The sequence below is a fragment of the Ochotona curzoniae genome, unplaced genomic scaffold (assembly GCF_017591425.1).
Source record: "Ochotona curzoniae isolate NIBS_2020 unplaced genomic scaffold, NIBS_Ocur_1.0 contig_4516, whole genome shotgun sequence".
Taxonomy (NCBI): Eukaryota; Metazoa; Chordata; class Mammalia; order Lagomorpha; family Ochotonidae; genus Ochotona; species Ochotona curzoniae.
The window spans coordinates 4,589,087-4,611,934 of NW_024466313.1; positions in this window are offsets into that span (position 1 = coordinate 4,589,087).

Consider the following 22,848-nt stretch of genomic DNA (forward strand, 5'->3'; position numbering starts at 1 on the left):
CCAAGTGCATGCTGCAACAGCTGGGGCTGGGCACTCAGCCCAGGGCCCCACGCCCGTGGCCTGCCCATTAACACGCAGGGAGTGAGGAGCCGACCAGGCAGGCACCCCAGCCGGCGCCTTTCCTGCTGCCCTCCCGCAGTCACGGACGGTGCTGTTAACCCAGGAGACGAACGCCGAGTGGTCTCTGGAATGTTCTCTGTGCAAGACGTTTTCTAAACGACTACAGTGATGTTGAAAAGCAGGACAAGGGACTCTGATGACAGATGGGGTGTCGGTGGGGCCAGAAGGGAAGCGGTGTCCAAGCTGCTTGTTAGCAACGAGGAGCCGAGTGTTCCCAGGGCAGGGGGTTGATCGGCATTCCAGCTCTCCTCGCGTGCCTCCTGCCTTGTCCCGAAAAACCTGCTGGAAAGCTGACCCAGGACCACGAGAAGTGGTGTTCCGAGGAAACCGTCTCCTTGCAGGCCAAGTTGGTGCTTCAGCTCTTAACGCAAACCAAATGCTCCTTCGGCAGCCAGCGGCTTTCTGGGAAGCTGTGACAGCCCTGAGGCAGCCCAGCTGCTCCTCAGGGTGCTGGCGAGAAAGGGGAGTCCTCACGCCCTCACCCCGAAGCCTCCTGCACTGGCCCTGGGCGGCAAGGAGGCCGCGCTCTGGCAGGGTCGGGGGCACCAGCCTTGGGCCTGGCTGGTGCCCCCAACAGGAGGCAGCTCCTGGCATAAACCGAGGCACCACACAGCTGTCGGCAGGGGCGCCGCCGCCGTCTGCATCTGTGACTCTCTCAGAGGAAGCCATCCTGCCCGGATCAGGGGTGGGGGGCACGCGGCCCACCCAGCTGTGGGAGCCAGAGGCCAGGCGGAAGGCTGGCCTGGCATACTTCTGGCTGAGCATTTGCTGAGGAATCCAAACTGTGTAGAAACCAAACCGTTAGAGCCCATGTTCAAGATTCAAGGAGAAAAACAATGTGGGCTTTATGCTTCATAAGTTTCCGTTTATGGGGCCGGCCTCGGGCCATACACAGCAGGCGAATCCTCTGTCCTCTAGCGCCTGCACCCCTTAGGGCCACCCATTCATGTCCCGGCTGCTGTACCTCCTATCCAGCTCCGTGCTGACGGCCTGGGAAAGCAGCAGAGAACGGCTCTGGTGCTGGGGCCCTGCACCCACATGGGAGGCCCGCAAGAGGCTCCTGGCTCCTGGCTTTGGATAGCTCAGCTCTGACTTGTGCGACCATTTGGGGAGTGAACCAGCGGATGGATGATCTTTCTCTATCTCACCTTCTCTCTCTGTAAAATCTGCCTTAACAATAATTAACTAGTTAATTAATTCATCAGATGCACCCATCACCCCGCATCCCGCCCCCTGTGCCAGTACAAATATGACGCTGCCTTTGAGACCCTGGGGTGGACACTGACAGACCCAACTGGAGAAAGTTACCTGGGGACTTGGCCACCTTTAGTGACACGTCTGGCTCAGTGCCTGGGGCTCAAGAGGCATCATGAGACACGCTAGAGCAAGTCCTAACCCCGGACCCAGCACTGACCCCGGGGACTGACCCTGGGGACTGACCCCGGGGACAGGACGTGCCTGGACCCCTCAGGCTTCCTCTCCATCTGCACACGGGCGCACCCCTGCTCGCTGGGGTCTGACAAGGCTCCTGCTTGATCTCCAGTCTCCCAGATGGTCCCCAAATGTGGCAAAAGAAGTCAGAGGCAGCTGCAGGGGTGTGTTCACCACCCCCTCAGCGGAAGCAAAGGTGCCAACTCCTCCGGGAAACTCCGGACTCTCAGTGGGCACTCTGCCTGTCAGGCCATGTCAGGACAAATAGGAGGGGGCTGCTGCCTCCTCCAGGAAGGCCTCCCTGGTCAAGTTCCGAGAGCTTCCATGGTGCTGCGGAGGGGGCAGCTACAAAATCAAGGACCAGCCCCAGGCCCGCTGTGGACACGACCTGGGAGGACAAGCCGGAGGGGGGTTGCCTTCCCTGCGTGCCCCACAGGAGGGGAGATAGGCTGCCTCTCTGTGAGATGCAGCAGGTGCCACGACACGGGGGAGGGGAGTTTCCAGTGCTGAGCTCGGTCCTGCCAAGAGCGTCCCAGACAGTGGCACCCGCGGCAGCCCCCGGGGCAGGAGCTGCCGTCCTGCCGATGCCCCGCTCCTGGGCCCAACCGAGTCCTAAGGAGCTCAATGCTAGTTTCAAGGGCAGCTGCCAGGTGCCCCTAACCTAGCTGGGACACCAGGTGCTCATCTCAGCCGCCCTGGGCAGAAGCTGACGAGTGCGAGTCACGTGGTGAGCGCCACGTGCTGACAGCTTTGACAGGATTCCAGGTCCTTCCAGGTTCACAGACATGTGGGACCTGCCTGGTTGGAGCAGGGGAGCCCCCAGCCCTGACAACCCCACCTGAGCCAAGGGGCCTGGGGTGGGCGGGGTGCTTCCCTGCCCTCAACTCACCTTTGCTGACCTCCCAAAGTTGGGACAGATTCGCAGCTCAAGTATCAGAAGCTTTAAAAGGCCCGGCCGCAGGAGATTTTTGGCATGAACAAACGGAAGCGGATGCCCGTTGGGAAGCTTCCGGCACTCCTGCTGGGCACAGAGGTGGGACAGTGTGAGGACTGTGAGCTGAGGCCTGGGGCTTCTCGGGGGGCCCCAAGCTGGTGTTGTGGGCGCAGCTGCTGCAATGGGCAGGAGGACTGGCTAGTTACGTGCGCCCAAGGAAAGAAAAGTCAATATCGTTGGAGATGTAGTTCAATAGAAGTATTCCACGGACAGGACCGTGGGGGCTGGGGTAGTGGTGCAGGAGGTTAAGCCTCTGTCTGTGGTGTCAGCACCCCATACGGTGCTGGTTTGAGTCCCAGACGCTCCCCTTCTAATCCAGTTTCCTGTGAATGTGCCTGGGAAAGCAGTGAGAATGGCCCAAGTGCACCCTCCTGGCAGATCCAGAGCTTGTTGCTGCCCGTGGACGAGGGAAACAGTGGATAGAAAATGACTCTCCTTGCCTCTCCTCTCTCTGTAAAGCTGCCTTTCAAATTTAAAAAATTCTTTTATAAAAAGGATTTATAAATGAACTTAGTCTAATTGATATTGCAAATGTGTTACATCCAATGCTACAAGAACATGCACGATGTTCAAGCTTGCACTGAGCACCTGTCAGGATAGCTAGCTGTACGCTGAGCCGTAAAACAACGCGACTGCAGTGAGATCAGCTCTTCGGTCACAGCAGGTTTGATTAGAAATCAGCAACAAAATTTATCTGGAACATCCTCGGCTATTTGAAAATGAAGCAATACACAAAAGGAAATAGCACAGAATCAAAGAGGATGGAGACACCACAGCTATAAGCAAGGAAGGAAAAGTGCTAAAGTGGATTTCATAAAATGTGGAGCTTTTGGTTTCCACGGAACACCTTCATGTTGGTTAAAATGCAACTCTGTGAATGAATTAAACAAACACAGATCATACATCTGATGAGACTAGGACCCAGAATATACGAGGAACTCTCGCGATTCAACCAAAACAAAGTGGGTAAAGAACTTACTTTTTCTCAAAGAAGGTATGAATGTCCAATAACAAAAGATGGCCCAGCATTGTTAGTTGAACAACCAACTCGTCAAGGACATACGGGGTGAGAATTGCCCCGGGTCCCCTTGGCACTCACTGTGAGGTACAAGGCCGCAGGTGCTCCACGCCCCGGGGCGGGATGCAACAGGTGTAGCCAACATGGGAAAATTCTGGCAGCTCTTCAAATGTTAACCATACCAGCAGGCAGGCCAGCAACTCCACACCTACACATGTACCCTAAAGAACTGAAAATACGGGATCCCAAACGCTGCCCGCACACAGTCTGAACACCCACCAGGTAGTGGTGGACTGGGCACAGTGTCTCCATACTCGGGAATATCATTCCACCATTGCAAAGCAGCGAAACTGGCGTATGCTATGACATAAGTAAACTGTGCATCATGTAAGTGAATGAAGCAGTTATGAGAGGCTGTCATAGAATTCGAGTTTTATGAAATGTCCAAAACAGGAAAACACACACACACACACACACACACACACCAGACAGTGCTGGCCTGGGGCTGCAAGGGTGCAGACAGGGAGTGGCTGCTGGGGCTGAGAGGGTGTGGACAGCGAGTGGCTGCTTTTAGGAGCGACAAAGAGGCTCCCAGTGTGGTCTGCATGACTTAATAATTGCCAGTTTTATGAATGCATTTACAAGCATTGAATAATACACTTTGGAAGGGGGCACATTAGCTCAATAAAGCTGCTACTAAAACTATGAACCATATGTCAGTAAACTCAAGTAAACAGGTCTTACCAAAACTGACCCCAAAGTCAGTAGGAAATCTGCAATAGAATTTATACCTTAAAACTTTCCCAAAAAGAGAAGTTTAGATATGGATGGCTTCATGGGTATATTACATCTGAAGTTTAATGGATGACTAATTGCTATCACTCATAATTTCATTTCAAAGAAGGTAAGGAAGGAATGCTGCCCAGGTCGCTTCATGAAGGCAGAGTAATCCGGAAAGATAAAGAAAAACTAGAGCCCAGTGTCCCCTGTGAGGATTTGCTTTCAACAATTTCCAGCAGCACTGCATGATAAAGGCCGCTCCACCGCAACCCAGTGAGGCTTGTTCCAGGAGCATCATTCACAGATGAATGCTTTTCATCACACTAACAGGTTAGAAAGCGTCAGATCATCAGATCACCCCCACAGGCGTGTGAAAGGCCTTGTGGCGAAAGACTGGGGGACATGATGGTGTGTGTGTCTAGGTGGCAAATTCTGAGAGCCAAGAGCAACACCTTAGAACCACTGAGTGACACAGGACCAGACACCAAGACACGGCAAAAGACAGTGAATTCCACATCCTAGAATCTTGGTCTGGTTTTTGACTATGTGATGAAATGCTTGCAACAGGCTAGTATTATAGAGAGAAAAAAAAAGTTAACTTGTCTTGTGTTTCTGGGGACTCAGGGATAAGCCACAGCACTGGCCTGACCCTGGGAAGGACATCCTGGACACCACGTCTCCAGATGTGAGCACAGATCATGGCTGGTGACCTCACAGCAGCAGGGCCACATGTGGGGGACACCATGTCTCCAGATGTGAACATATATCATGGCTGGTGACCTCACAGCAGCAGGGCCACATGTGGGGATGCCACGTCTGCAGATGCAAGCACAGATGGCGGCTGATGATCTCACAGCAGCAGGACCACGTGTGAGGGATGCCACGTCTTCGGGGTGAATGGAGAGAGACCGTGTGAGGCCAGGCTCAGCCTTTCACAACAGCCATCCAATGAGAGCCAACCCTCCTAGGCCCCCGGAAAAGCACCTCAACGCGCAGTCGTAGGAGGATAACGGTTTGAGAGAGGATACTGTTAAGCCTGGTGCAGAGCAGTAGCCAGCTGCAATCCTGTGCTGCAGGAACAGTTGATACGGAAATGCGCAGGCCAGGAACTCTAACCCTCGGGTTTAGATAACTAATCAGAGAGATTTCCCTCCCAGGCAAAGGTATGGGAACTCCCACATCCTCAAGTCCAGACAACAGATCAACGAAAGATGCCTGCTACACGAGCAAGTTGTTCACTAGTAGCTCCCCTCTGCATGTTAACACGTAAATCACAGCCTGCCTCAACCCCCTTCCTTAGGCCTTCATGACCCTCGGTCTTGACAAGCCTGACGGTGTTAATGAACTCCAGCTATTGGCCATCAGTCAGCAGCCTGCATGTACGATTCCCGGCTCCGCACACCAATCCATCGCCACCGAACTGCACACGCGCAGCAACTCCCTTGGGCCCATTGTGAAATTCACCATCTCTCGCCACCACCCCAAGGGTCAAGCCTCAAGCACACACAGCCCAGGAGGAACAAGACCCAAACGTCTCCAAGCCCTAACAATGGGCTCCAAAAAGTGAAAACAAGATCATTTAATGTAAAGCATGCCATTCACATCAATATTTCGGGTCAAGTTTAGTGAAAGTTATGCAAATCTCATTCACAGAAAACTACAAGACATTGTTGATAAAAAAAAAAATAATAGCAAAGGCCGAAGCACCACGAAGATGCACGGCATGTTCTGGGATTGGAAGACGCATGGCGTGTTCTGGGATTGGAAGTCCATTGTGCCTGGCTGCCCAGTCTTCCTCAAATTATGTGAGATTCAGGACAATCCCAGTGAAAATTCCAGCCAACCAACTTAAAAATGGGAAGTCACAGCCGACTAGAACATTTCTGGACCTAGCAAAGAAACCAGCAGCCAAACATTGAGGTGAGACAATTTCGTACCAAACAGTGTTGGTGTGAGGGCAGGCAGATCAGCATGGACCCGGCCAGCTTGTTACCAACCAGGGGAGGGGTGGACATGTCTTTAGCTGACACAACTGGCTAACAATAAGGAACGAGCAAGAATCTTGCTGTGCAGCTCACAGCAAACATGAAAATAAATCACCAAATATCAAAAGCCTAGCCACAAGGGCTTACATTACAAAGTTTCAAAGTGTGGGGAGATCTTTTAAACCTTGAAACTAAAAGTATACCCAGGGCCCACTGCGGTGGCCCTTGCACGAGCCGGGATCCTACATGGGTGTCGATTCATGTTCTGGCTGCTCTACTTCCCTTCCAGCTCCCTGCTATGTCTTGGGAAAGCAGTGGAGGACGGCCCAAAGCTTTAGAACCCCGCACCCAAGTGCAAGACCCTAAAGAGACTCCTGGCTCCTGGCTTCAGCTCAGCCCAGCTCGGGCTGTTGCAGCCACGTGGGGAGTGAACCAGCAGACAGAAGTTCTTTCTGTCTGTACCTCCTTGTCTCTACAAACCATCTTTCCAACAAAAATAAAATAAATCTTTTTAAAAATTATTAAAAGAATGCCTACAATTCAATAATAAAAAGCCCAGTATAAATTAGGCAAATCACTTGAAGCATCTCAAAATCACAGACAGGAATCACACCAACGCCTGGCCAGTGTCACGCCCCTGTCAGATGTTAAATATGGAGTCCACATGGTGAAGGCTGATGTTACCAAGGCTGACGAGGACCTGAGGAACAGCCCGGAACGGCCATCACGGCACCCTGCAATAAACAGAGTTTGAGATCAGTAGCTTGTTCCCCTAACGTTTGCCTTGGCCATTTCCCACAAACTCTTTTATTTTGCATTCTTCCCTCCTGTTGTGAAATTGCAAAGTCAGCCCTCTGCATGGGTGGGGGTTGGCTTGAGGCCTCCATGCCAGATGTGACCCCTGCAAGGTTATCTCAGAGCCTGAGGCGGGATCTGGCATTTCTCATGAACAGCCTTCATCTCAGGAGAGTCTGTGGGACGGCTGACTGACCTGGGAGCTTCCCCAGAACAGCCTCGGCCTCTTCCTCCGCTTCCATCACATGCCCCCTTCAGCTGTCGGCCGCAGCAGCCTCGTCACATGACCGGAGAACGGACACGGGGCACACGAGGAACAAACTCTACAGTTTCCTCCAGGGCCCTCGGTGCTCATGCTTTGTCCTAAAGGAAATGCACTTCTAGAATGTTCTAGCAATCGTGAAGGGGGCGAGCGTTGTTTACACTGGGACCTAAATGTGCCAGAGGAGACTGAAACTGGTCTCTGGCAGCAGCACATGCAGGCCACACTCCATCTGCCGCACTGGGGGAAGGGGTTCTCTGGGAGATGACTCGGAGACTCAGGAATGAAACCATGTGGGAAGCAGGGCTGGGGACCTGGCTCTGTTCCGCCAATCAATCCTTCCCAGTCTCAGAAAAACAAAGGAGGGAGCCAAGCACAGCAGCCCAGTCCAGCTGGCAATGAAGTGGGGCCTCGCGTGTCTCCCAGTCGGGGGTGCAGCAGGTCTGCAGGGACGTGTGGAGACGGAGACAGGGAGCCGCCGTCCTCCTGGCTCTGGTCCCTGCCCACACCCTCGACAGGGTCCAGCCCAGGGCTCTGTTGTAGCAGTTGATGGACCCATGTCACAGCCTCTGTTGCCTGTTCCACACCTGTAGTTCATCTACTGCGGGCCACGCGTCCAAGTGTCCAGAAGGAGGGTGGCCATGAGGACAGGAAGCATTAGGCAGTGTTCCTGCAGCACAGGGCTCCCAAAGCCGCCAGAACCACGGTGCCCACAGTAAATGTGGTCTTAGGATACAGAGGGAGCTGGGTTTTCAGAGCTGGACTTGGTTCACTGCAATAACAAATGCGTAATCTGCACTAATCCGGGCAGATGGGAAGGGCCAGCTGTTAGGGTTGCAAGGGTTGGATTGTCAATGGGCAGCTGAAGGGGCTGGTTTGTGGGGTCGGCTGAGAGGGCTCTGTATGTGGTGCTGGCTATGAGGGGGTCTCCCTACAGGGTCAGCTTGTGGGGAAGCCAGGCCAGGACCATGCATACCTTGACCCTTGACCCTGAGCAACAGAAGATGGCACCTGCCAAAGCCACGTCCTGCCCTGAGTGCCTTAACTGCCTGGACCGCAGAGGCCTGGGTGCCTCTGCCAGCAAGGGTTGGGGAGGCCCTGGGGACCGTCACCCAGGGGATGGACACACAGTGCTGCCCGCATTCTGGGTGGTTCGTTCCTCTCTCAGCTGCTTCACTTGTGGGCCCCTGCCCTTGGGGCACTCCTGGGGGACCCTGTCGGTGACCCAGAGCTGGGTAGAGGGACAGGTCCATGTTCTCAGGCCATGGCAGAGCAGGGTGACTCAGCCACAATCCCAAGGGCCCTGGCACAGCGAGGTGACAGTGACAAAGCCCCCCGAGGGCCAAGGAGGCGCCCTAGCTGCCGCCTGCCATCTGGGCAGCCAGAAACTACTGTGGCCTGAGGTCCCTGGTGACTGCTGACCTGGGCCCAGAAGCTGCCCTCCCCAGGCAGGGCCTGGCCCCTGCCATAGACACCTCTTCTGGGCATGTAGGGTCTGGAACTAAGGGCTGCTGGGGCTCTCCCTCCCACATCACGTCACCTGACACTGAGCTGAGGACACACCTGCAGGGGTTGCTTCAGCACCCCGTGGCTCCGGCATCTGGGGCCCCAGTTCCTCCATGGCCTGTCACAGACCCCCAGCCCCGCCTTCCACCCAGCCCAGCAGAACCAGGGCTGAGTCCCTGTGGGATGCAAGTGAGCCTGGCCCAGGAGACCCACTCCTACCCAGGGCCACTGCCTAGAGGGGCAGCTCACCCTGCCCACAGCTACCAGGACAGGCAGCAGCCTGGGACCAACTGGTGCCAGGCAAGGGCAGGCTCTTCCTTACATGAGGCCTCTGGCAGCAGGTATGAGCCCTGCCATGGCCCCCTCCCCATCTGTGGCTCGGCCAGAGGCCGGGGGACAGGGAGGCTCCCTGTGGTGACACGGGATGAACAGTAGCTGGCGACTCAGCGAAGGGCATGTCTGACCCAGGCAGGAGTAGAATCTCCCAGCCCTGACAGGGGCAGGAGGGTGTGGGGCGAGGGACCCCAGAGCTGACCTGGCCCACCACATGCTTTAACTGCCATGGGCTTAGAGTGTTCTCTCTGTGGACCCAGGAGGTCCAAGTGCAGGAACAGCACACAGAGTGGACAGCTCTGGCTGCCCAAGCTGAGACTACTCACCACACAGTGCCGGGAAGTCCTTACACCGGTGGGAGGCCTCCTGCTGGACTCGACCCCATGGACACACATGGACTGCTCTGAGGCTTCAAGGCCGCCTGGACTTGCAAGACCTGGTAAGCTGCTGCACATATGGGGCGCCCATAGACCAAATGACTGCACATGAGACCCCAAAATGGGCTGTGATCACACGAGGTTCCCACATCCTGTGCTCCCCTGGATCACCATACAGCCCTGTAAGGAGCAGTGCCCCCTGCGCCCTGTCCTGGCACACAGCCCTGTAAGGAGCAGTGCCCCCTGCGCCCTGTCCTGGCACACAGCCCTGTAAGGAGCAGTGCCCCCTGCGCCCTGTCCAGGCACACAGCCCTGTAAGGAGCAGTGCCCCCTGCGCCCTGTCCAGGCACACAGCCCTGTAAGGAGCAGTGCCCCCTGCGCCCTGTCCAGGCACACAGCCCTGTAAGGAGCAGTGCCCCCTGCGCCCTGTCCAGGCACACAGCCCTGTAAGGAGCAGTGCCCCCTGCGCCCTGTCCAGGCACACAGCCCTGTAAGGAGCAGTGCCCCCTGCGCCCTGTCCAGGCACACAGCCCTGTAAGGAGCAGTGCCCCCTGCGCCCTGTCCAGGCACACAGCCCTGTAAGGAGCAGTGCCCCCTGCGCCCTGTCCAGGCACACAGCCCTGTAAGGAGCAGTGCCCCCTGCGCCCTGTCCTGGCACACATGTGTACACACATATACAAGCACAGCCCCAGACACTCACTCATTCCCCACTGCCAGGCAGCCTGGCACCCTCAGCCGTGCCCACCACACATCTCCCTTGAGCTTCTTTTTGATTTGACAATACTTCTATCCTCACATCTGCAACAACAAAGAAAGGAAGGGCTCGGCCCTCATGCCAGAACACTCTGGAATATAAACAGCTCCACATCTCACCCACCCAGGCGGACAGTTGGACCCCCATGGCCGTGGAGCCAGGGCCTGTGGCTGCCAGCCCCAACAGCCCTGTGACCCTAGGGCACCTTGCAGCCTGAGCTGCGCCCCAAGCCATCCGTCCCTCAGGAAGCTTGTGGCGAAAGCCGGTGCTGGGCCACAGTAGACCAGCTACATCTTGGGTGCCAATGTCCCGCCCCCTCCTTCGATGTGGCCTGCTGTGGGTGCAGACCCTAGAGGGCCAGCTGGGTCCTGGGGGCTCTGCTCCCACTGGACAGAGTGCCTGGCTCCTGGCTCCAGCCTGCTGCAGCGCTGGCTGTTAGGACACCTAGGGAGTGAACCAGCTACTGAAAGGGCTTTCTCCCTACCCCTCCATTCTGCCTTGCAAGTAAATGAATAATCAAAGAAACAAAAAAAGGTCACTTGTGTCCAGTGCTTTTTTGGAATCTGTCCACCTTTTCTCTTCCTCTTTCCTTCTCTTTGTGATCAGCAGAGTAGCTTTATGGAGGCATTCTCACGTGCAGTAAAGCCTGTGTGAGCTCGGTGATGCTGAGAGCCTGCAGACGTCCCACCATCCCCTCCCCAGGACACTTCACACTCCAGAGGAAGCCTGAACCCTGCCTGCGTGCCTCTGGCCAGATGTGACGCACGTGTGCACAGAATGTGAAAATGGAGCAATAGCTCCCACTCCAGCCAGAGGCCTCCATGGTCTGCCTGTGGTCTGCCTGTGGCCAGGCCATGGTCAACCCCTTGTCCCATGGCTGAGTGACACCCCTCACTGCAGGCAGAGCACACGGCCTCCGTCTGCTCAGGTGGACTGGTAGGCATTGGCCTGTTCCCCTTCCAGCTGCAAGGCAGTGCTAGACGTGGGTTTCTTGTTATTTATTTATCTAAAGAGTAGAGAGACAGAGAGCTCGTGTTGACTGACTCAGTCACAACGGCCAGGACTGGGCGGGGTCGGACACAGAGGCCCAGGACTCCATGGGGTCTGTGCTGGGTGGCAGGGTCCCCACTGCCTGCTGGTCACCACGGCCTTTCAGCGCCAGCGTCAGCAGGAGGCCAGGGTGGCAGGTGGAGCTGGGGGTGCCCACACGAAGTTGAGGAACCCCACCTGGGAGACTAGCGCCCCAACCAGAGTAGCTCTGAGGCCAGACGCCGGTCCTAGACGGTGTCCTGACTCACCGGGGTTTATCCCAAGTCTGCCTGTCCTGGTCACTGGACTAGGATGCAATGCCGTCCTGCAGTTGGCCACATCCTTTCAATAGCTTACTGGCCCTCACCATGCTATCTGGAGACATGGCTAGTCTGTCCTCCTCTCATTAGTTGGCTTGTCTACTTGTGAGTTGTAAGTTTTTACAACTTTCGATGGGAGTCCCTTATCAGAGTCATGATTTGCGAATGTTTCCTCTCATTGTCTGGCTCATTTGTTAATTTCCTTCATGCACACTGTGAAGCAAAAAGTAAATTGGAAAATGTTTTTGAATGTTCAGCTTGGATGAGACCGAGCTTACGCAGCTTCTCTCGTGTGGCTTGTGCCCTCAGGATTGTAGCATCAGCAGCTGAGTGTGGGTCATGCAGCCAGGCCCAGGCTCCAGCCAGGTGGCTTGCAGGAGCAGCGCGGAGCCTCGGTCTGGTCCAAGCTGGCTTTGGAATCAGGAGGCCAGGGGCCCACGCTGCTGTGGCAAAGAGGTTTTCCTCCCTCTGGGGAAGCTGACCAACCTAAGAGCAAAGCTTTGTCCACGGACTGTATGTAACCTGCGGCTTTTTCCTGATGCCTTCCCGCATGGAGTGGAATGGTTTTTTCCTTTGTTTGAAAGACAGTGTGAGGTGGAAGTGGCAGAGAGACAGAGGGAGAGAGTCTTCCATTCCTGGTTCACTGGCTGGGCCAGGCTGCAGCAAGACCAGGCATGGCACCCAGGCTTTCCAGGGGATAGCAGAGGCCACCACTGCTGCCCGCAGCCACATCAGCAGGAGGCTGGACCAGAAGGTTCAATTCTGTTGTAAACGTAGCTGTTCCCTAAAGCTCATTTTGAGTCATTGTGTGCCATTGCAGGCGGACACATGGCCTTGTCGCTGAAGTCTGCTAGTTTCCTTTGCTGATTCTTCCATAAATTCCAATATGAGGTCATGTCATTTGCAGAATCTGACAGCCAGACGCACACAACCCCCGACAGCCAGTCCTGAGGCACCCAGCCATCTACCAGCGGGGGTGGCTGGCTGGCTGGCTGTGGTGAGGCCACTGAGGGGGAGACCAGGGCAGCGCAAGGACAGGTCTGCTGTCTCTCTCTCTCTCACACACACACCTTGAGATGCGCTGTCACACACTCCACACAGCGATCAGCCACACAGCATGGTCTGGATCAATCATACACACGGACAGGTGTCACTGTCACACACAGTGCGTCAGCGCAGCGAGTGCAGGCAGTGCACTTCCACATGGGTGACATGGGTGGTGGGGGGCGTAGCATGGGTGACACGAGTGGGGCGTTTCATGGGTGACACGGGTGGTGTGGGGGGTAGCATGGGTGACATGGGTGGTGTGGGCGTAGCATGGGTGACACGGGTGGTGTGGGCGTAGCATGGGTGACACGGGTGGTGTGGGCGTAGCATGGGTGACACGGGTGGTGTGGGGGGTAGCATGGGTGACACGGGTGGGGCGTAGCATGGGTGACACGGGTGGTGTGGGGGTTTCATGGGTGACACGGGTGGGGTATAGCATGGGTGACACGGGTGGGGTGTAGCATGGGTGACACGGGTGGTGGGGGGCGTAGCATGGGTGACACGGGTGGTGTGGGGGGTAGCATGGGTGACACGGGTGGTGTGGGGGGTAACATGGGTGACACGGGTGGTGTGGGAGGTAGCATGAGTGACACGGGTGGTGTGGGGGGTAGCATGAGTGACACGGGTGGTGTGTAGCATGGGTGACACGGGTGGTGGGGGGCGTAGCATGGGTGACACGGGTGGTGTGGGGTATAGCAGGAAGCTCACAGTCCACACCCCAGATTTTGGGCTTCTCCTGTTGGGAATCCAATCTCAATTTTAAAATAGACACAAACATCCACAAATGGCCACTCCCTTGGGCTCCAAGAGCTTGTGAAGAATATTTACCAATGAAACCTGCAAAGTATAGGTATTTAGCCAACTTAGGAGACCAGGAACATGACCACCATCATGGGTGTGGGGGTCAAGGGATAGACGGAGTCAGCTGAGAGCCGGGGCTGAGCGGGGAGGGCCTGGAACGCCCAGTCTCTCCCCCTCCCATGGTGAGGAGGACCTCTAGACATGAAGGCCAAGGCGCAAGGGATCCACAGCCCACATTTGGGGAACAGAAGAGAGACAGCGGTGGGGACCAAAGGGCAGAGAATGGGAAGGAACAGAAGGCAGGGGTCAGATTGTGCTAGGGGATGCAAAAGGAGGGATGGGAGAGGGCCTTTTCACAGTGCCCCCACCCCCAGCCACAGATCTGCTTTTTGTGGTCATGCACCTGATTCCAAACCTAGAACTGAGCCACCCCCTCCAAGGTCTAAGGCCCACGACTACGTGATTTAAGTTGGTCGGGCCACAGGATCCCCATAAGGTCCCTGGATGACCCTCCAGCCCCAAGATGTCCTTCTGGCCATCTGACATTCAGGGACAGTGAGGCAGGGTCTTGCGGAAGCATTCTCACAGAGCCACTACAGTGACCACAGGCCGCTGCCTCAGCTGCTGTGGTCACCTCAGGCCACTGTGGTGATCGCAGGCAACTGTGATGTCCACGGGCCGCTGCCTCAGCTGCTGTGGTGACCTCAAGCCTCTGTGGTGTCCGGAGGCCGCTGTGGTGACCGTGGGCCACTGTGGTGATCGCAGGCCACTGTGGTGTCCAGGGGCCGCTGTGGTGTCCGGGGGCCACTGTGGTGACCGCAGGCAGACAAAAAGGCCCCCAGGTGCGACTCTCTCTCTCTTCTCTCTCTTTTCCTTGCCCCTTTCCCTTTTTCTCTCCATCACCTCCACCCCGTTCCTGCCCCGCTGGAACAAACCTCCTAAGATACTTCGTTGTGTCTGGTGTTTTCAGCTCACGGTAAACAACCAGGTTGCGGAAATTAGCTGCGCGTAATAATATCGTAATATCCTATGAACTCAACCTTTTTAAATAACTAACAAGACGTGGAAGAAGGTCCTGGATCTAGTCTTGCTCCAGCCATTGCATCCGCCAGGGGAGAAACCAGCAGATGGAAGATTCTCTCTCTCTGAACTTACTCAAATAAATAAACAAATTTTTTTTTTAAAAAAAAACCTCACCTCTGGTCCTTACTTAGTTCCAACGTTGAACCACACCCTCTCCTGCAATGACCATCAGGGTCGCTCTGGAGGCCCCTTAAAAACAAAACAAAACAAATTGGAAGATAGACAGAGAACAACAAGGAAACTTAGAACTGGACAGGCAACAGTCAGCGGGGACTCACATATACCTTACCAAGGAGGACACTAAGATAAGTTACTCCTCACTGCGGTATTGAAGATTTCACGACACACCCCCCCCTCCTAAAGCTGTACTGCACCTCAGCTGTTGACATATGCCTTGTTAAAGTTATAAGCCAGTTTTGACTATACTAAAACCTACCAAGTTCAGTAAAAATTATGCTTCAACACTATACACTGCTAAATACTAAAATAAAAAGAGACACGAGACAGCTAAATGGTATTCTATAGCCATTTTTAAAGTGTATGGCAGCTGGTTGTGTATAAACCAAAATAGAGATATCAATTAAGTAATCACAGGATGTGGTTAAGCACTTGCATTTTCGGGAGAATCAAGATGGTGGAATTGGGTAAGGACTTGTTTAAAGGCATGAAAAAACATTTAACCAGGGCGAAGCAGAGAGGACACATTCCAGGAAATAGGAAAGGACAGAACAACAGCAGAGGGTACCTGGAGACTGACAGACACAGCAAAGCAGCAGGCACAACGGTGTGGTGTTGCAGTGACTGATACCCAAGCAGCATCCAGCTAATGGTGATCTGAACTCCACCAGCAGCCAGAAATCCACCAGCAACCAGGTGGGAAGGGACTTTCACTGGGAGCTTGGGAGGTGAGCCCAGACAAAGAACTGTCTGTCCTGCTGGTCCGTTTGATTTGACCAGGAGCAGAGACACAGCAGCAGATCCCAGATGGCAGTGCAAGAACAGGGTGGATTTCACAGCCCAGTCAGCCCCCCTAGAGCTGAATTGGGTGCCATTTTGTGTAAGGAGGCAAAGGCAAGGGAAAGGACTGAGCATACACTGAGCTGGGAGTGAACTCATTTCTGACTCAGTGAACTCATCAATGTAGCATTCTATGGGTTCCACCCAAGACAGGTCTGGCTAGCCCTCAGATCTGATGGCCAGCAGATCAAGAACTGTAGTAGTGGTACGTCAGGTGCCATTTTGCACGCTGTGGCAATAGCTTTGGGACTGCAGGGGACAACAGTGAACTGCACAAGTGCTGAGCTCGTGAGAACTCGCTGAGGCCCCGCAGGAAAATAATACTGACTGTGGCATCGTATGGGTCAAAACAGGACCGTGGGGCACCCAGACCTAACGTCCAACAGGTTCCGGCAAGAGCAGCGTCACCAACAACCTAATTATATAGGACACCTGGTGTCTCTCTAATCCTGGGACCTGCTCCAAACGGAAGTGGGAGAAAGGTTGCAGAGACAACAGTGCAGCCTCAGCACGGTATCACAGGAGGTAGAGAGCGGTGAGCCAAGAGCTGGGGCTGTGGAGACCACAGTGGAAATCTGACATAAGAACCCAGACCTGGAACTCACTGGAAGTTGTGGCACAAGTGGCTGCAAGCAAAAAGTTGTGCACCAACCACAATAAGTAAAATCGAACTGTAGTCCTGTGGCTGACACAGCTTAGAAACCTGCCCCAAGGAGAAGACTCTGCTAACCAGTACAATGACCAGTAGCAAAAGAAGAGACAAAGGCACGATGAATATTGCTGAAGACTCCCCTGCAAAGGAGCAGAACCCTATGCCAACCTCAGAGTTCACTGAGGAAGACATCGAGAAAATGGGGGACACAGAATCCATAAGACTCATTTTAAAGCCTCTGATCAACAATGAGAAGCACATGCAAGAGTTCAAAGAATTTAAGGAAGCAATAAAGCAAATCAAGGCTGATATATCAGAAATTAAGAACACAGTAGAGCAAATGAAAAGTACAGTGGAGGGTCTCCAAAATAGAATGAAGCAAGCAGAAGAAAGAATCTCAGAATTGGAAGATATCTCCTGTCATCAAGGGGAAGCAAACAAAAAGCTGCAAACAGAGCTGGATCAAGCCAAAAAAAGTATTCAAGAATTGAAAGACACTATTAGCAGGCCAACTATAACAGTTATGGGAGTCCCGGAAGGTGCAGAAAGAGAAGCTGAGTTTGCAAATGTATTTAATGAAATAATCAAGGAAAATTTCCCTAATCTGGAGAAAGAATTGGGAAACAAGATCCAGGAGGGGCACAGAACTCCCAACAGGCTTGATCAAAAGCGATCTTCACCACGACACATGGTCATCAAGCTCTCTTCAATTGAACATAAGGAAAAGATACTTAAATGTGCACATGAAAAAAAATCAATTGACGTATAAAGGAATGTCAATTAAATTCACAGGATATCTCTCACAGGAAACTCTACAGGCAAGAAGAGAATGGAGTGACATATTCCAGATTCTAAAAGAAAATATTGTCATATTGTCGGCCTAAGATAACATTTCCCGCAATGCTTTCTTTTGTCTTTCAAAATGGAATAAAATTCTTCCAGAGTAAAGAAAAGCTAAAAGAATTTGCCTCCTTTAAAACCTGCCCTACAAATGATACTTCAAGATGTTCTCTTGCCAGAGAAGAGGAATAGCACCTACCAAAACCAAAGGCAAACCAGAAGAACATCCCAGTAAAAGGACAACAGAAGACTAAAGCAATGAACAACCCATTCCTAAAATGACAGGACCAAAGTACCACCCTTGTATATTAAATTCTGAATGTGAATGGCTTAAGCTCAATCAAACATCGTAGATTATTATACTGGATTAAAAAACAAAACCCATATGTTTATTGTCTGGAGGAGACACACTTCACCAACAAAGATCAGTGGAAACTATATCACATGGGTTTTGTTGTTTTCTGTTGGTTTCATCTCTTCAAAACACTTTCTCCTGATTAAATCATTCAATGACTTGTAGATCACGCAGTGGCATCATTTTCTTCAAGAAGGTTCTTGATTTTCATTTCTTCAGCTACACATTAGTCATGTCATAACATGTTGTTTAACTTCTTGGTGTTGTTAATTTCTTTTTTCTCCCGGATGTTGAGTTTGTTTTGTGGCTTCTCATTTAAGGAGATGTATAGTAGCTGTGTAATGGAGTCTGTCACATCTAGTAACATGTCATTTAACTGCATGGCATTGTAAATTTCTATTTTTCTTTCTTTTTTATGATTTATTTTATTTTTATTGTAAAGGCGGATATACAGAGAGGAGAGACAGAGAGGAAGATCTTCCTTCCGATGATTCACTCCCCAAGTGGCCTCAATGGCTGGAGCTGAGCCAATCTGAAGGCAGGAGCCTCTTCCGGGGGCCTCCCCAGGGGTGCAGGGTCTCAAGACTTTGGGCCGTCCTTGAATGCTTTCCCAGGACACAGGCAGAGAGCTGGATGGGAAACGGGGCTGCCGGGATTATAACCGGTGCCCATATGGGATCCTGGGCGTGCAAGGCGAGGACCTTAACCACTACGCCATTGTGCTGGGCCCTCTATTTTTCTTTGTATTGTTGATTTTGTATCATGACTTTTTTTAAGGGAATGTACAGTAGTTGTGTACTGGCGACTGTCATATCTATTAACATGTCATTTAACTGCATGGCATTGTGAATTTCTATTTTCTTTCTATTGTTGATTTTGTATCATGACTTTTCATTTAAGAGGATGTTCAGTAGCTGTGAAATGGAGACGAACATCCAGATGTGAGGATGCAGTGTGGTATGCATTTCTGTTTCCAGACAAAGATGGACTTACAATAAAACCATTCACTATATCTTGACAATAGGATTCTGGACTCTCTGCCATTGTCCATGCCCGCAGTGATGGACATATGACTGAGTATGAAGAACTATACTTTAGTAATGATATAGAGGAACTAGGTGGGGGGGAGGGAATTGGGGAGAGGATAAGGGAAAATGAAACAATGAAACTGTATCATAAAATAATAGCAATAATAATAAAATGTAAAAAAAAAGAAGAACTTGCATTTTCTAACATATCAGTCACTCAATACCATGTCAATTAACTCCATAATGTTGTAAACAGTTGTTGATGTTATGTTATGGCTTTTAATTGATCAGAACAATATTCTGCCAGCTCTGCTTTTAGACCAGAGATGATCTCCCCAAGAAACTGTTGAATTTATCTGGACAATAAGATGCTGGACTCTATGCTTGGTATATGTTTGCGATGAAAGAAGCATGCCTGGATTTGAACTGTAATACTGCAATAACGTGGAGTAATCCGCTGCAACGGGAGTGCACAGGGAGGGGTTGGGGAACATCAGAGCCTATGAAACTGCGTCATAAGATGAAATGTCACTTTTAAAAAACTCACCTCTGATAAAGGACAGCCAGGAAATAAAAAGATTCATTAAAACCAGGCACTAAAGTCCTTGTCTTGAACACACTGGGATCCCATATGTGCTCCGATTCATATCCCGGCAACCCCGCCCCTCATCCAGCTCCCTGCCTGTGGCCTGGGAAAGCAGTCAAGGACGGCCCACAATCCTTGGGCCCCTGCACCCACATGGGCAACCCGGATGGAGCGCCTGGTTTCAGCCCAGCCCCACCAAGCTGTTGTGACCATTCGTGGTGGGAACCAGCAGTAGGACGATCTCTCTCCCTCAAGATGGAAGCTAACACTCTTAATACACAATGAGTAGTTGAAGACCATGCCATGTAGAAGTGTGAGCATGTGGGTACACACATGTAGAGACATCTTCGGAGAAGTGTACAAGGGCCGCACACGAGGCTGCGGCATGCCAGCCAGTACAGCTGGAAAGGCCAGAATGAACTCCCAAGACATGGCATGTGCCGTGGAGGGTGCTCGTGGGTGGAGGCCCCGGTGGCCGGTGAGGAACAGGCCCAGAGCCTCTCATGGAGCCAACCCAGCAGCCCCAGCCCAGGCTCGCCCAGAAGTGAGGATGAGTGTTCAGAGATCTGGAGACCCGGGGGCTCAGGCACCTCAGGACCGACAGGCACTAACGCCAGAAGCGCCAGCCCAGAAGCCAGGCAGGGCAGGGGCAAGGGGAAGGGCCAGACCTGGTGAGGGGACAGTGGCCATGACCGCACAGCTCCAATGAAAATATGAACATTTGCAAAAATCACAGACAAAAGAAATCACATTTCAGTACCAGCTGTACGTTCCGGAACAGAGGGAGGCCACACGGAGACCACTGGGCTACGTGGGTCTGTCCCCCCAGGAAGCCCACCAGGCGGCCCAGGGGCACATGCCCACACAATGACATGGACAGTCAACAGTACCTGGGCCAGGCAGCTGGGCAGAGTTGTTGCTGTCTGCTAACAGGAGGCTGACCCTGGAGGAGCCCCTGGCATAGCTCCCCAGGCCTGCAAGGGCTCAGAATGGAACTGTCCTGCCCCTCGCTGAGTCTGCATGCCATTGTCTTGCAGGGTGGCCGGGAGCCTGATCCAGCAGGCAGCCATCACCTGATTTGTCAGATCCCACACCTGAGGGCCTGGTCCGAGTCCTGTGCCAGCTCGGGGCCAGCTCCCTGCTCAGGCAAAGACAGGGGCTCTGGGGAGGGGCCTCTGCCACCCCCGGGGTGGTGTCAGCATCTGGCTTTGGCCTGGCCACATCCCATCTGGGGAATCAGCCAGCAGCAAGCAGCTGAGTTGCTGTGCCCCTCAAATTAAAGCCATAACATAATGACAATAACTTCCGGAATGCAGCACATTGGTCAAAAGATGAGAAGTCCATGTTGTAACGCAACGAGTCCAAGCGTGGCTGGAATCTGCATCAGGCATGCCTCATTGCCCCCCGGGGACCCTCGATGGCCAGTCCTGCCACACACCAGCCATCCAAACACGCAATGGCCTGTGGGGCAGATGGGAAGTCAGGCAGTGCTGCGGATAGATTCTATCCCAAAAATGAGTCAAAGGCAGACTCTCAGCCCTCTTTATCCACTGGCCAACAGACAGTCCCACACCACCACGTGTCGGGGAGAGCATCAGCCCCAACAGGCTGCAGCTAGGGGCTTCTAAACTCACACTGGCACAAAAATCATCCAACCAACTAAGCTAGCATTGGTGCAGTGTGACGAAGGGGGAACTGTCAGGAATCCTTGTCTTTTGAAGGTTGGTAAAAGATCTGTGTTTTGGCCTGGGCCGTCAGGGAAAACTAGCTGAGTGCCAGTTTGGGGATAAGGCTGAGGTGGACCACCTGCACCCCAGCTGCCAGGTACCAACTGGAAAGCAGTCCCCGTTGCACACTGGGCTCTCCAATGGGCAGAGGTTTATACAGACTGAGCTATACCCTGCTGGCCAGTGGGACCTGAAGCAAGCAAGCCTGGGCTGCAGGGGCCAGATGTGCAGGTAACCACGTTGTTAAATAGACAGTGGACATCTTTCTAATATTCTGGTCCCACATACGTGTCCTTAACCGAACACTTATTTTTCTCCTTGGCTTGGGACTCGTGTAGACTTATTGGGCCTCATAAAACTGTGAATTTTCAGGCTGCCATAGGCAGTGTCCCCTCTCCTGCCCAGAAACTTGCATAGTCCCTAGACAGGGGAGGGGTCAAGTTCCAGTTCCCTATGTCACCTCCTGGAGAACTCAACACTGTCCCCACACAGAGCTGTTTAAATCCGAGTAAATGAGTGAGTGAATGAATGCGTGAACAGGTAAGAGAATGAGTGAGCGAGTGAGGGATGGAATAAGTGGATGACTGAATGTGTGAGCGAGTGAGCCAGGACGAGCCCAGTGGCCAGCCAGCGGCTCTGGTTGGCACAGAACAGGGGAGCCAGCCGCAGGGAGCTCCCAGCCCCACACAGAGTCTTCGTCGCCAGGCACCAGGCAAACACACACCCGTCCTCATGCCCCGGCCCCCACAGCCCTGCGGCTTCTGGGGAGGGGTTGGCCTGCGCCCCCACAGCTGGCCGGCTCTCCGGGGAGGTGGGACGGCAACAGTGAGTGAATGTCCCCGGCTCCCCCCCGGGGGGCGGCCAGCTGTGAGTCAGAAGGAAACGCGTGGTCAGTGAGTCAGCGGGCAGGGGGCCCGGGTGGGCCCGCAGAGGCCGGCGGCCAGGTGTGCGTCAGGAGCTCCATGCTGCAAAAGGGGCCTTGTCCACACTGCCGAGGGCAGTGCTGTCCCAGGGCTGAGGGCCAGCTACGCAGGCTCTGCGCACATCCCGTGAGCCCCAGCTCCGCCAACAGTGGAGCCGTGGGCTCCCCACACCTCCTCTGAGGGGCAGCTCCCTTCCCTGCCTTACCAACCCCAGGGAGAGCGTTCACACCTCACACACAGGCTCCCAATGGTGCATTCCCTCAGCGCCTGCCTGTGACAGACACACCAGAGTGCACCACCCATACCACAGGGACACAGCTCACCCCACTCTTCCCAGGGCCTGTGCCTACGCTCACCCCACGCCAGCCCTCAGGAGTCCTCTGCCCATGGTGCTGGGGAGCCCTCCACCCCACACCCCCAGCTCCTGGGATGCTCTGCACATCCACAGGGGTCCTCCCCAGACCATCCCCAGAGCACTGTGCCTCACCTCCCCTCTTGTTGCATCAGCTCTAATGTCACACGTGGCTTTCAGGTCTGGGCACGGGAGGATAGAGGTGGCCCAAGGGGACCACAGAGGGGAGGGGTACAGGGACCTCGACTCTGAGGCTACGAGGGTTTGCCACACTGGGTCCTTCTGTCCTCACACCTGGCCCCCAGCCTGACCCCCTCCCGCCACAAAAGGTCCCAGAACAGTGACATGTCCTGCGGGTTGGCAAGGAATCCAAGGCAAGCTGACCAACGTGCTGTCCAGGCTCTCTGTCCACAGACAACTGCCCAGAGAGCAGCAGTGAAGAAAGGGGAATCACATCCCCTTGGGCCGTTGCCTGTGGTCCCATGACTCCATGTGTGTCCCCAGGAGGCCGCAGGCCAGGTCCAACTGAGGCAGGCAGCCAGGTGTGCGTCAGACCTGGATGCACCCCACTGCCTGCCCGCAGCCCCCCAACATAGCCATATGTAGGCAGAGAGAGTGGGCCCGTGGGCTTGTGTGGGCAGGCCCCACCTGGAGGACACTCAGCCCCAGGCACTGAGGAGACCACAGGTTTGAGGACAGACTCTGCACAGCCCCACGGAAGGGTCCGCGAAGG